The following is a 12647-nucleotide window of genomic DNA, read 5'->3' on the forward strand; positions in this document are numbered from 1 at the left end:
AATGCGTTCGTCTGAGTCTGACAGTTCAACTGAATTAAGAATGTTCTTTGGCATAGTTCCAAAAGCGAAAGAGTCAGGTTGAGTTGTTCTGTTCCGGCGCACCGGAACATACTCCCACCCTATCAGGCATTAGTCCTGATATATGGGCAAAGGTGCTAATTTATGAATGTTTCTTTTGAAAACAGAGTTTTTAGTTTTAACCGTGGCCACATGAACTAGTCCGTCAGCACCATGATGAAGTTCGACCACTTGTCCTAGTGGCCAAGAACCTGGAATATGACCATCATCTAGTAACAGGACGATGTCTCCAGTTTTCATATTCGGCTGAGTGTCCTTCCATTGCTTTCTGGTTTGAAGCGAAGATAGATATGCTTTGGTTTATGATTTGCAGAAGTCCTTGCGCATCTTTTGAAGGAGATCCCACCTATTCCGTATATTAGCAGGACTAGCAAGAGGTAGTTCAGGAGGGGATAGGATCACGTCTCCTGTAAGAAAATGTGAAGGAGTGAGAATATTATGCAATCAATGTCAGTATTGTTTACACTACATAACGGACGAGAATTTAAAATGGCTTCTATCTGAGCCAATAGAGTTGTCAATTCTTCGAAAGTAAGTAGCCTTTCACCTATTACTCTTTTACAGTGATATTTGGTTGATTTAATTGCGGCCTCCCAAATTCCTCCGAAATGAGGAGATGCTGGAGGTATAAAGTGCCATTCTATTGATGCTTGAGTTAAATGATGAGCAACGGCTTCGTTCTTAGGAAGTGAGGCCCACAATTGTTGTATTTCGCTGAATTTTCGATTAGCCCCAACGAAGTTTGTTGCATTGTCGCTGTAAATGTGACTTGGAGCTCCTCGTCTAGCACTGAAGCGGCGCAAAGCAGCTAAAAATGCATCAGCGGTTAAATCGCTCACTGCCTCGATGTGTAGTGCCTTAGTAGCAAGACAAATAAATAGAGCAATGTAACCCTTGGTTGATTTTGCTCCACGACCCTTTTTTGAATTTGATTGAAATAGGACCGGCATAGTCCACTCCGCACTTGAAGAAAGGCCTCTCGAGTGTTACACGATGCTTGGGTAGATTACCCATAATCTGAGATGCGGTGGATGCTTTAAATTTGAAGCATTTGATGCATTTGCGAACACATTTATTAATGAGCTTTTTTCCACCTATGATCCAATATGATTGTTTGATAATGTGGGACAGTAATGAAGCACCAGCATGTAAATAAGTCACATGCTTTTCTTTTACGATGAGCTCACTTATCTTGTGTTTAGCAGGTAAAATCACTGGGTGCTTTTGATTAAAAGACAATTCTGTATTTTGTAAACGCCCTCCCACCCGTAAAAGACTGTTTTCATCTATAAACGGATGGAGAGAGTGTAGCTGACTTTTCTTAGGCAACGATCTTTGATTTTTAATGCATTTTAGGTCTTCATTAAAATAATCTTTCTGAACCCATCGAATTATGATTATTTCTGCATTTTTAGTTTCCGTGTAAGTGAGTGGAGAAAAGGAATCAGTTATAAGTGTTTGACATTTGTTATTGGTTTTGCACTTATTGATGAATCTTAAACAATATGCTAAAATGCGTATAATCTTAGAAAATGATGAATATTTTTCAAATAAATCACTATATAATTCATTTGATGTAGCACTATGAAATGAAAATATAGGATCAGATCTTTGTTCAGCTTTAATTAGATCCTCGATTTCTTTGGAAGCGGATTCCTCTTTTGGCCAGTGAGAAGAATCCAAAAAAAGCCAACTTGGGCCATTCCACCACAAGTTGCAATTAGGAAGACATTTGGGATCAATACCACGCGAAGCGATATCTGCTGGGTTATCTTTGGAAGGGACATGCCTCCAGTATTTTGTTGGAAGTACTTCGATTATTTGAGACGTCCGGTTTGCAACAAAAGTCTTCCATTTACGGGGATGTGCGAGAGTCAGGATAGTACGACTTTGGAGTCAGTCCAAGCGTAAACATCAAACTTATATTTTTTGAGAGTGTTCATGACTGCACGATATAACTTTGAGAGCAAATGAGCACTGCACAGTTCCAATTTAGGAACAGATACTTGTTTAATAGGTGCGACTTTAGTTTTAGAAACTAAGAGAGAAATCTTTATTTCATTTCCGTGTATTTGTTTGCAATATATTGCAGCAGCGTAAGCAAGTGTTGACGCGTCGCAAAAGCCGTGCAATTCAAATGTGTCAGAGGAAATAAGCGTGACACCTCTAGGAACGGTAAAATGTTCAACTGCATTGAAAGATTTCTGAAATTTAAACAAATCTTCAGCAAGACTTTGTGGAATAGGAGAATCCCAGTCCTCTTTTGTAAGCCAGAGCTTCTGATAAAAAATTTTCATTACAACAGTACATGGTGAAATTAATCCTAATGGATCGAAAATGCGTGCCGATTGGGACAAAATGTGTCTTTTTGTCAGCGGTTAGGTGAGTGCAAGTGCGGGTTTGAACATGAATGTGTCTGTTGAAGAATTCCAAAATAATCCTAAGACTTTCGTGCTTTCCTTATCATTAGGAATTATTTCTAAATTAGCGTCCGTTGAACAATGTTCTTGAAATTCTGCAAGAAATGCATCTGAATTAGAATTCCACTTTCGTAGGTGGAAACCGTGTGTTTGTAAAATATTGGTAATTTCCTTACAAAGTGATATTGCATCACTATCGGTACTTGAACCCGATAGCAAATCATCCATGTATACATCGTGTAGTAAAGTATGAGACACAGCACTATTTTGTGAATAATCTAATGCAATTTGCTTAATGCACCTAGTGGCTAGGAAAGAAGCTGGAGCTAAACCATATGTTACGGTGTTTAACTTGTATGTGCGTATTTCTTCGTTAGGATTAAACCTCCAAAGAATTTGTTGGTAGTTCCGATCCTCATCGGACACTAAAACTTGACGGTACATTTTCTCTATGTCTGCTGAAAAGACTATTTCCGGAAATCGAAAATTAAGTAAAATTTCGAAAATGTCTCGTTGCAATTTAGGACCAACACCCAAGATAGAATTCAATGATTCACCGTTGGAAGTTTTACATGAAGCGTCGAAAACGACTCTTAATTTAGTAGTTGTACTAGACGGCTTGATCACTGCATGATGGGGAAGGAAATACTGCTCATTCTAAAATCTATTTAAACAGTTTTGTGTGACCAATTCTATATGACCTAAATTTTCATATTCATGCATAAAATCCTTGTATTGGGTTTCAAATTCCGAGTTTTCCTTAAATTTACGTTCCATAGCATATAATCGAGAAAGTGAAGCTGGTTTTGAATTACCTAATTCAGATTTAGATTTTAAAAATGGCAACTTCACCACAAAACGACCATCTGAATTAACTGAGTAATTTTCCCGAAAATGTGTTTCAACAAATTGTTCTTCAGGTGAGAATACAGTGTCAGTTGAATTTGGCACTTCTTCTAACTCCCAAAACCTTTTCAATTCGCTGTCAATATTTATTTCATAAATATGCATGTTTGAAAGTGAATTTGATTTCGTTTGAGATTCCGGTAGTTTTCCGGATATGAGGAAACCAAAAATTGAGTTTTGAGCAATTAAATCACTTTGAGAACAAGTTATTTGTCCAGGAAGTAAAATAGAAAACAAGTAGTCAGATCCTAGAATAATATCTATCTTATCCGGAATGTGAAAATATGGATCAGCTAACTTTACATTTTTCAAATGCGAAAAGTCTTTCTCATTTATTTTTTGGCTTGGAAGCGCAGCAGTTAGTTTATCTAATACAAATGCCTTAATTATATGCAGTTGGCAATAAGCCAAAAGTTGTTTGAACGTTATTATTTTGAATTACAGTTCTGTTTTTGTTTTCATTAGTAGACGCAATGTCTTGTCTTTCACTCGCGGTTGGATTTTTTCTTTGCTGTTCTGACTGAAAATTGCTCTCAGAAAGAGACGCAGATGTGGAATAACCTTTTAACTGATTTTCACACAGAGTACTATGATGCAATAACTGGCAATAATGACAACGATGTTGAGACATACATTCAGATTTTTTGTGCTGACTAGAAAAACAATTTAAACAACGATTATTTTTCCTGACAAATTGATTTCTTTCTTTGACAGTTAGTGCTTTAAATTTGGGGCATTTGAAGAGAAAATGATCTGATTTACACATAATACATTTGATAGTTTTGTTAACAGAAAATCTTTTAACACTAGGTTGAGTTTTTTTCCCTTTCTTTTTCGTGGAAAATTTCTAAAGAGGAACATCTATCATTTATAAATTGAATAAACATTTCAAAAGTAGGAAATTCTCCTTTTGCTGAAAACTCAGACCACCGTTTACATGTTTCGTTGTCAACCTTCTGTAATAAAATATAAATTAGCCAGACATCCCTTTCACTAGCTTTTGGATCAATAGATTTTAAACCTCTGATAATCTCATCAGAAGTATCGGCAATTTTTCGCAAATTAATTGAGTTTGCATTAATTACACAAGATTGTTCCATGAAAGTTTTTATTAGTGATGTGACAATTTGTTTTTTCTTATCATACCTAGATAATAATTTTCCCCAGGCTTCCATATAACTATTTTCTGAAATGGGAATATGTTTAATAATAGAATCCGGTTCATCAGTTAATAAACCCTTTAGATATTGAAATTTTTGAATGTTGCTTAAATTTTCATTGTTATGCACTAATGATACATATAAGTCCTTGAAAGACATCCAGTTTCTGTAATTACCGTTAAAAGACTGCATATTTATTCTCGGTAATTTAAAATTATTAGCAGTATTTGTAGTACTATAACCTGGCATTTGACGTTCATTAACATTAGTAACTTGCATATTAACAGTAACATTTAATTTCTCAAGTTCTTGTTGTAGTTTGGCTTTGGTTTCATAATATTTTCTCAAATTCTTCCATTTCAGAACTTTCCGGCGGAAGTTCTGCGTCTGCCTTGTCAAAATCAGAATAAATGCTTTCAATTTTTTGAAGTTTATTTATTAAATCGTATTTTTCGAATAACTGCTTATCATCATTAATGAAATTTGAAATTCTGTTAAGAGCAGCTTTCGCTCTACCTCTACTATTTTTTGCAATCCTAACCTTGTCTTCCATTACGACGTAATGGTGCAATGAGGAAAACCAAAGTCAAACTTGTAAAAAAAGAAAAAAAAAATACTTATCTTGCTTGGTCTTTAAATGAAGTTCGATGCTAAACGTATCCAGTAGTATCCATTACTGTACCGAATGCAGCGTTGCAGTGCTGACGAAACCGAAATCAAAAGTCCTTTAATCTCGTCGGTGCCTCCAAAATATTATGTTGCGATGTAAATGTGAAGGAACTCAAAACACGTCCTCGTTTTAAACATGAAACTTATATTAAATAACTGCACAATACAAGTATAAACAAGAAAATAACATATAACACTTATAAGTACGAGAACAGAACAAAATAGTGAAGAATAGACAGCATAGCAGCTGCCTTGCGAATGCGTTCGTCTGAGTCTGGCAGTTCAACTGAATTAAGAATGTTCTTTGGCATAGTTCCAAAAGCGAAAGAGTCAGGTTGAGTTGTTCTGTTCCGGTGCACCGGAACAACCGTGATATGGTAAAAGTGAAAGTAATGTTAAAATTTTTTTTTATTCGTGTGACTGTAAAAAGACCAAATTGTGATGAATATGTGTTAAAGGTTGAATGAATGTAGTTAGGCTCTCTGACGCTACACTTTAGAGTTAGCCACTTTCAAAATAGTACCTCAGGGTTTAGAGTTGAAGTTAGGGTGTGTTACGAGGTCTTGGTATGTTGAATTTTTAACACGTTAGTGTTTTGATTGTAGGAGGAAGTGTTGAACACGTATACATAAACACATTCGTGTTTGGTGTTCTTTTACAACACATGTCAGAGAGCACGGGGAGAGATAATTAAAATAGTCATGAATGAAATAAGAATGTTAAGAGAAATATAAATATGCATGTTACTTGCCATTTCATTGTGTAACATTTCATTAAACTAGTTTTCCTTCCAGATCTCTGGAAGGAACCAGATTTGAATAAAAGCTCCTGTTTAGATGCAGTACAGATGAAAAATTGTGTGTCCTTGGAGCTGCTATTGTAAAAACAAATTTCTTTTTTTAAATTTCTAGTTTCTAGTGAGAAATGTTTGTAAAAGATTGGCCTCGCGTTAGATTCTAGAGCTAAAAGTTTTCAACAAGGTCGTTTTAGACCTCAGTTTCAAACTAATTAACTCTGGCGGGAAGTATGTAAGGACCTTAAGTTTTACTAACGTTTATTTTATTTTAAATCTTTACTATCACTTCTTATTTTCTACTTCCGGCCAGAATTATAAGCGTTAACTTATTTATGCAAAATTTGTCTGGCGAACGCCAAGTACTTAAGTTGTGGCTTTTTGCCAAGCGAGAGAGAGGAAGGAGTTAGTCGAAGCAGGCCGCTTACCTTAGAAGTTTTACTCAGTTGCTGGTTGCCTTCCAGGCCAGAGGTTTAATCCTCGTGATAATTTTTAAATGTATTGTAGTGTTAACAGTTCTCTGTACTACATACGGCTTCCTGTTAATATAAGGCCAATCTTCCACGTTTATTATTTCAAAATTAAGAGTTTAGTTATATTTTTATATTCTTACGTTTAGACCACAAGTAGTGGGTCTTTGTATTCCGAAGTACGGAAATTATTGTAAAGAGAGAAAAATAAAGGCTTTTGTATAACCTTCTTGTGTATCCTGTCTACTTCTCACAGTTATTGAACATAGCTTTAGTAAGCTCTCTGTTCCGAGTCAGGTCCTTGCATGTTCCCAAAGAAAGTAAGACGGAACATTGAACCTGATAGTGTAATAAAGTTAACCTTGAATCCTTTGTCAAGAAGTTCTTGAGTGATGGTTTGTGGCTCTGTGGTGATGGGTAAGCCTCTTATTATGACTTTTAAAACTTTATCTTCGGGCAGTAAGTAGGTGTGGGCTTTAAGCTTTGTTTCTTCAACTATTTTGCGAATGAATCGATGTGAGTCAGAGTCTGCAGGCTGTATTTCAAGGCGGCTTCTTTTTAAGCTGCCAGTTATCTCTTTTCCGGTTTGTTTGTTTAAGTTTTTTAAGAATTCATCCGCTTTTGGTACGTCATCTACGACAATAATGGGCATCAATTCTGCTTGTTTTGGGGCTGGAGTTTGGTTTTCTATTTGCGAGAATGGTATCACTTTTGTTTGGTTGGTCTTTCGGGGTGGTAGTGAGCTGAGTGGCTGATTCATATTCATTGTCCAAATGCATGTCGTCTATTTGGTTCTCTAATTGTTTATATCGATTGCTGGTTTTGAGGGAAGGCTCCTCATCGGAGTCAGAATCCGTTTGTCTATGGCGCAATTTTCTTTTTCTTTGAAACCACTAGTGGATTGAAGTATGTCGCAGAAGTTTTTAATCTCTTCAAATTGTTTAGCGAGCTTTTCGTTAGAGGTTTGTAATTCGTTTATTTTTGCATTGGCCATCTCGTTTTCCTGCATACGCAGTTGATTAATGGCTTTTACAAAGAGAAAGTTTAGTTCTTTTTGATCACTAGCGGACATAATCAGATTTGGGTCGTTACGGATATCTTGGATATCTTTCACCAAGGATCTGGTAGTTTCGACCTCATTGGATAAAGTAATTTTGTGACTTAATATTTGGAGAACGTTGGGTTCATCATTGAGATGTCTCATGTGAGGATTTTCTGAGTTTGGAGGTGAATTTTCCATGTTTGTGTTATTATTAGTTACAGTTATGTTTGTTGTGTCATATTGATTAATCATGTGAGGCAAATAGGTTGGAAAAAAAGGCCTAACTAGAGGCCGTACCCGAAGGTACCCTTATCAGCACGGTGAATAAAGAGAATCAGAAGAAATAATAAAATACGACCTGTTTTATCCAGCGAAGGGTGCAGCAGTGGAATTAAGGCGACTCTTCTGCGAGGCGAAAGCCAAAGAAAAAAACCACCCAGAGCCCGTGAGGCGAAGTCGATGAACTCGATATGGTAGCGGGGGTGGCAGCAACGCAAGGAAACGAAGAGCGAAGGGATAAGACGTCTATCTCGAACGCTGTCCCACCTCGAAGTGTAGAGAAATTTCATGAATGTGAAGTAGGTGTGGTGATGGCGATAAGAAGCGCGCCTTGCGCCCTCCGATAAGTGTGGCAACTCTAGAAGAGAAGTTTCTTAGGAGTAGCGAGCTGAGCGAAACAGGCCGGCTGTCGGGGAGTGTGCGCGAAGTTCCGAAATAAAGCTTAATTTTTATTGTGCACTATGTCTTTTTAATATTTATATTAATGCAGTAAGAACATAATCTGTGATATGGAATGCGAGGATTGATGGGAGCCACTATGATGGTGACCCGGACTGTGTTAAATCAGGCCATATGAACAGTTCTCAAGCACTTTCGGTTTTGACTACAAGCCATCACTCAAGATCTCCAAACCAGAAGTAATGGATTACATCGGTTTTCATCCTCCGGATCACAGATGAGTAGAAATTATAGATCATTTTATAATTCTGTTTTCTACTTATCATTTAATTTCATTTTCTTTAGTAACATTTTTGCTTTTATTTTGGCTTAAAAACGTTGCACAATGTCTGATGTTCATGCCGTGCAAATTCCGGTTTATAACCGATCAGACCCATCTTTATGGTTTATTATGTGTGAAAGTACCTTTGCTATTGCCACCCTCAAACCTATCACAGAATCTATTACTAAATATAATTATGTAATTTCTCATCTTCCTCCAGATATTGCATCACTAGTGAGGGATTTACTTATAAAACCAGACCCTGTTGATCCATATACAAAGTTCAAAACTGAGTTAATAAATCGTTCAGAAGAATCTTCTCAGCAATAAATTAGCCAATTATTATCTGGAGAAGAATTAGGTTCTCGAAAACCTTCCGATTTGCTTAGAAATATGAAACGTCGAGCAGAATCTTTAAATGTTCCTGATAACTTAATGTTAGAATTATTCTTTCAACGTTTGCCTTCGACTGTTCAGTCTACTTTGTCAGCGGTTTCCAGTTTAACTGTAGATAAAGCTGCAGAAATTGCCGACAGAATTTTAGAAGTAAATCCAACCCCAGGGACTTTCGCTTTCCAAATTTTTCTCGTGGTCGCTTTCCAAATCGCGGAGATCGCAATAACGAAAGAAGCAATTCCAAAAGGAGACATTATTCTATTTGCTGGTATCATAGACGTTTTGGGAAAAAGTGTAGAGAAGACAAATGTACAAAACCTTGTTCATGGCTGGGAAACGAAACCAGCAAAGAATAGAGGCGACTTATTCTTTGCCTCAAGTTTCACGTCGCCTGTTCGTTCGTGACCGTAGAACAAACCTTTCATTCTTGGTCGATACCGGCTCTGACGTGTCCTTACTTCCAGGAAATAATTCTCAAAAACGGAATTCTCCCCAACAAACACTTTTCGCTGCTAATTCTTCCACTATTCATGTTTATGGTCAAAAAATACTTTCTTTGGGTTTCAAATTAAGATGACAGTTTACATAGACTTTTCTTATAGCAAATGTTAGTACACCCATTCTTGGAGCAGATTTTCTCCATTTCTTTGAATTGGTGCCTGATCTCGGAAACAAATGTCTCAAAGATTTAAAAACACAGTTTGAAACTGTCGGCTGCGTGAAAAATACAAGCATTTATTCAGTAAAAACTGTATTTAGTGATACACAATATCACAAAATTTTAAAAGAATTTCCTTCAATTACTAGATTACCAGATCCTAATCAACCTGTTAAACACAACACCGTTCATTATATCATAACTAAAGGTCCACCTGTGGTTGCAAAACCTCGTCGGTTAGTTCCAGATCGCTTAAAAATAGCAAAACAAGAATTTCAAACTATGGATGCAGTTGGGGTATTTGAGACCTTCGAGCAGCAATTATGCATCCCCACTTCACATGGTTCCAAAAAATGGAAGTCTGGAATGGAGACTTGTAGGAGATTATCGAGCATTGAACGCTCAAACAATAAAAGACAAATACCCTATTCCATGCTTAGCCGATTTTACTGCTGCATTGTACGGTACTAAAATTTTTAGTCATGTTGACCAGATTAAGGCATACCATCAAATACCAATTAACCCAACCGACATCCACAAAACCGCCATATGCACACCATTCGGTTTATTCGAAAGTACCCGTATGCAATTCGGCTTATGCAATGCATCCGCGACTTTTCAACGTTTTATAGATGAAGTCACGCGGGATTTAGAAGGTATTTATGCTTTCGTCGATGACTTGCTCATAGCCTCTAAAGATTCTGAGGTACACTACAGGCATTTGAAAGCTTTACTTTCCAAACTTCAGGAATATGGACTTTGCATAAATGTTTCAAAATGTACCTTTATTCAAACGTCTATTGATTTCTTAGGTTTTCACCTTAGTGAAAACGGAATTCAACCTCTTCCTGACAAAGTCAAATGTATTTTAGATTTTCTTCAACCTACCACTCTTACTCAGCTTCGCCGTTTTTTAGGCATATGTAACTTTTACAGATGTTTCATACCTAAAGCAGCACATATTCTTTTTCCTTTAATAAAATTGTTAGAAGGCTATATTAATAAAAAGAAATTTCGTTCTCGTGTTCAGGAATCATCCCCACAATTAAATTGGAACGAGAATGCTGAACAAGCCTTTATTTCTGCCAAAAATGCCATTGCTCAGGCTACCCTTTTGAGACACCCTATTCCTGAAGCCCAGCTAAGCATCTGGGTAGATGCCTCAGACGTCGCAATAGGCGGCACACTTATGCAGTTGTCTCAACAAACATGGGAACCTATAGCATTTTACTCAATAAAAGTCAACAAAAATGGTCCGCTTGGTCAGAAATGGTACGATAGGGAATTATTTTCAATTTATTCTGCAATTAAGGAATTCCGACACATGTTAGAGGGCAGAAATTTTATCATTTATACGGATCAAAAACCGTTAATATACGCTTTTAAACAGAACCCTCATAAATGTTCACCTCGACAATTGCGCCATTTAGATTTTATTTCTCAGTACTCTATTGATATTAGGCATGTGCAAGGTTCAAAAAACGCCGTTGCTGACGCTCTTTCAAGAATCGAAATTGATTCCAAAACAAAATCTCCATTTTTGGATTTAAAAAAAAATTTCGAAAACTCAACAACATGATCCGGACATACAAGACCTTCTCAAAAACAATACATCATCTTTGAAACTGGAATTTAAACCGTGCCAATATTCTGATGGTAATATTCTTTGTGACATATCAACGGACATTCCTCGTCCATTTGTTCCGAATTCCTTTCGTAGACTCATTTTTAATCATCTGCATAATCTGTCACATCTAGGAATTGCAGCTACTACGAAGCTTATTTGTTCTCGTTATGTATGGCCCGATATATCGATAAACGTCATATCAAAAATTGGGTGAAATCCTGTGAATCTTGCCAAAAATCGAAAATTACTAGGCATACTAAAGCACCACTGGGCACATTCTCTCTTCCTGATGCACGTTTTTCAGAAATCCATATGGATATCGTTGGACCGTTACCTCCATCAGAAGGCAACGTGTACCTTTTGACTCTCATAGATAGATTCTCCAGATGGCCTGAAGCCATTCCCATCTCGGATATGAAAACGGAAACCATTTGCAGAGCCATCTTCAACTGTTGGATATCTCGTTTTGGCTGCCCATCGATCATAACAACAGACCATGGTTCTCAAATGAGATCCGCAATTTTTGCAGAATTTACACGTATTTTGGGTACGAACAGAATCACAACAACAGCCTATCATCCAATGTCCAACGGAATTGTTGAATGATTTCATCGACATTTAAAATCTCTCTAGGCTCACGAGACCAATAACTGGACTGAAACACTACCAGTTGTTATGCTTGGCATTCGGACAGCCGTAAAGGAGGATCTACATTCATCTTGTGCTGAACTGGTGTACGTCACAACTTTCAAGCTGCCTAGTGATATGATAACGTCATCTAAGATATCTCCGTATGAAACTCAATTTATAACGAATCTTCGGCATAGAATGCAACAATCAAATCCAATAGCAACATCTGCACATTGCCAAGAAAAGTGTTACGTAAGTGCTACCTTAAAGTCGTGTACGCATGTATATTTACGTGTCGATCGAGTAAAGCTACCTCTGTGCCAACCATATACAGGTCTGCATAAAGAACGAACAAAACTTTCACAATTGATATTGTAAGGATCTTAAGTTTTACTAACGTTTATTTTATTTTAAATCTTTACTATCACTTCTTATTTTCTACTTCCGGCCAGAATTCTAAGCGTGAAGGATTTTATGCAAAGTTTGTCTGGCGAACGCCAAGTACTTAAGTTGTGGCTTTTTGCCAAGCGAAAGAGAGGAAGCAGTAAGTCAACGCAGGCCGCTTACCTTAGAAGTTACGCAGTTGCTGTTCGCCTTCCAGGCCAGAGGTTTTAATCCTCTTGATAAATTAAACGTATTGTAGTGTTCACAGTCTCTGCGCTACATACGCTTCCTGTTATTATAAGGCCAATCTTCCACGTGTATTATTCTAAAGTTAAATTAGAGTTTATTTTTATTTTTATACTTTTTTACGTTAGACCCCGAGTGGAGGGTCAGTGTATTCCGAAGTACGGAAGT

General features: G+C 37.0%; 1 pseudogene; it reads left to right on the forward strand.

Annotated features, from left to right (window-relative positions):
- Window positions 1–8601: 8601 nt before the first annotated feature.
- LOC146997613 (uncharacterized) lies at window positions 8602–9290 on the forward strand (annotated as a pseudogene).
- The last annotated feature ends 3357 nt before the right edge of the window (window positions 9291–12647 follow it).

The sequence above is a fragment of the Stegodyphus dumicola genome, chromosome 4, assembly GCF_044657685.1.
Source record: "Stegodyphus dumicola isolate Sdum_Otavi_A_Nest chromosome 4, ASM4465768v1".
Classification (NCBI taxonomy): Eukaryota; Metazoa; Arthropoda; class Arachnida; order Araneae; family Eresidae; genus Stegodyphus; species Stegodyphus dumicola.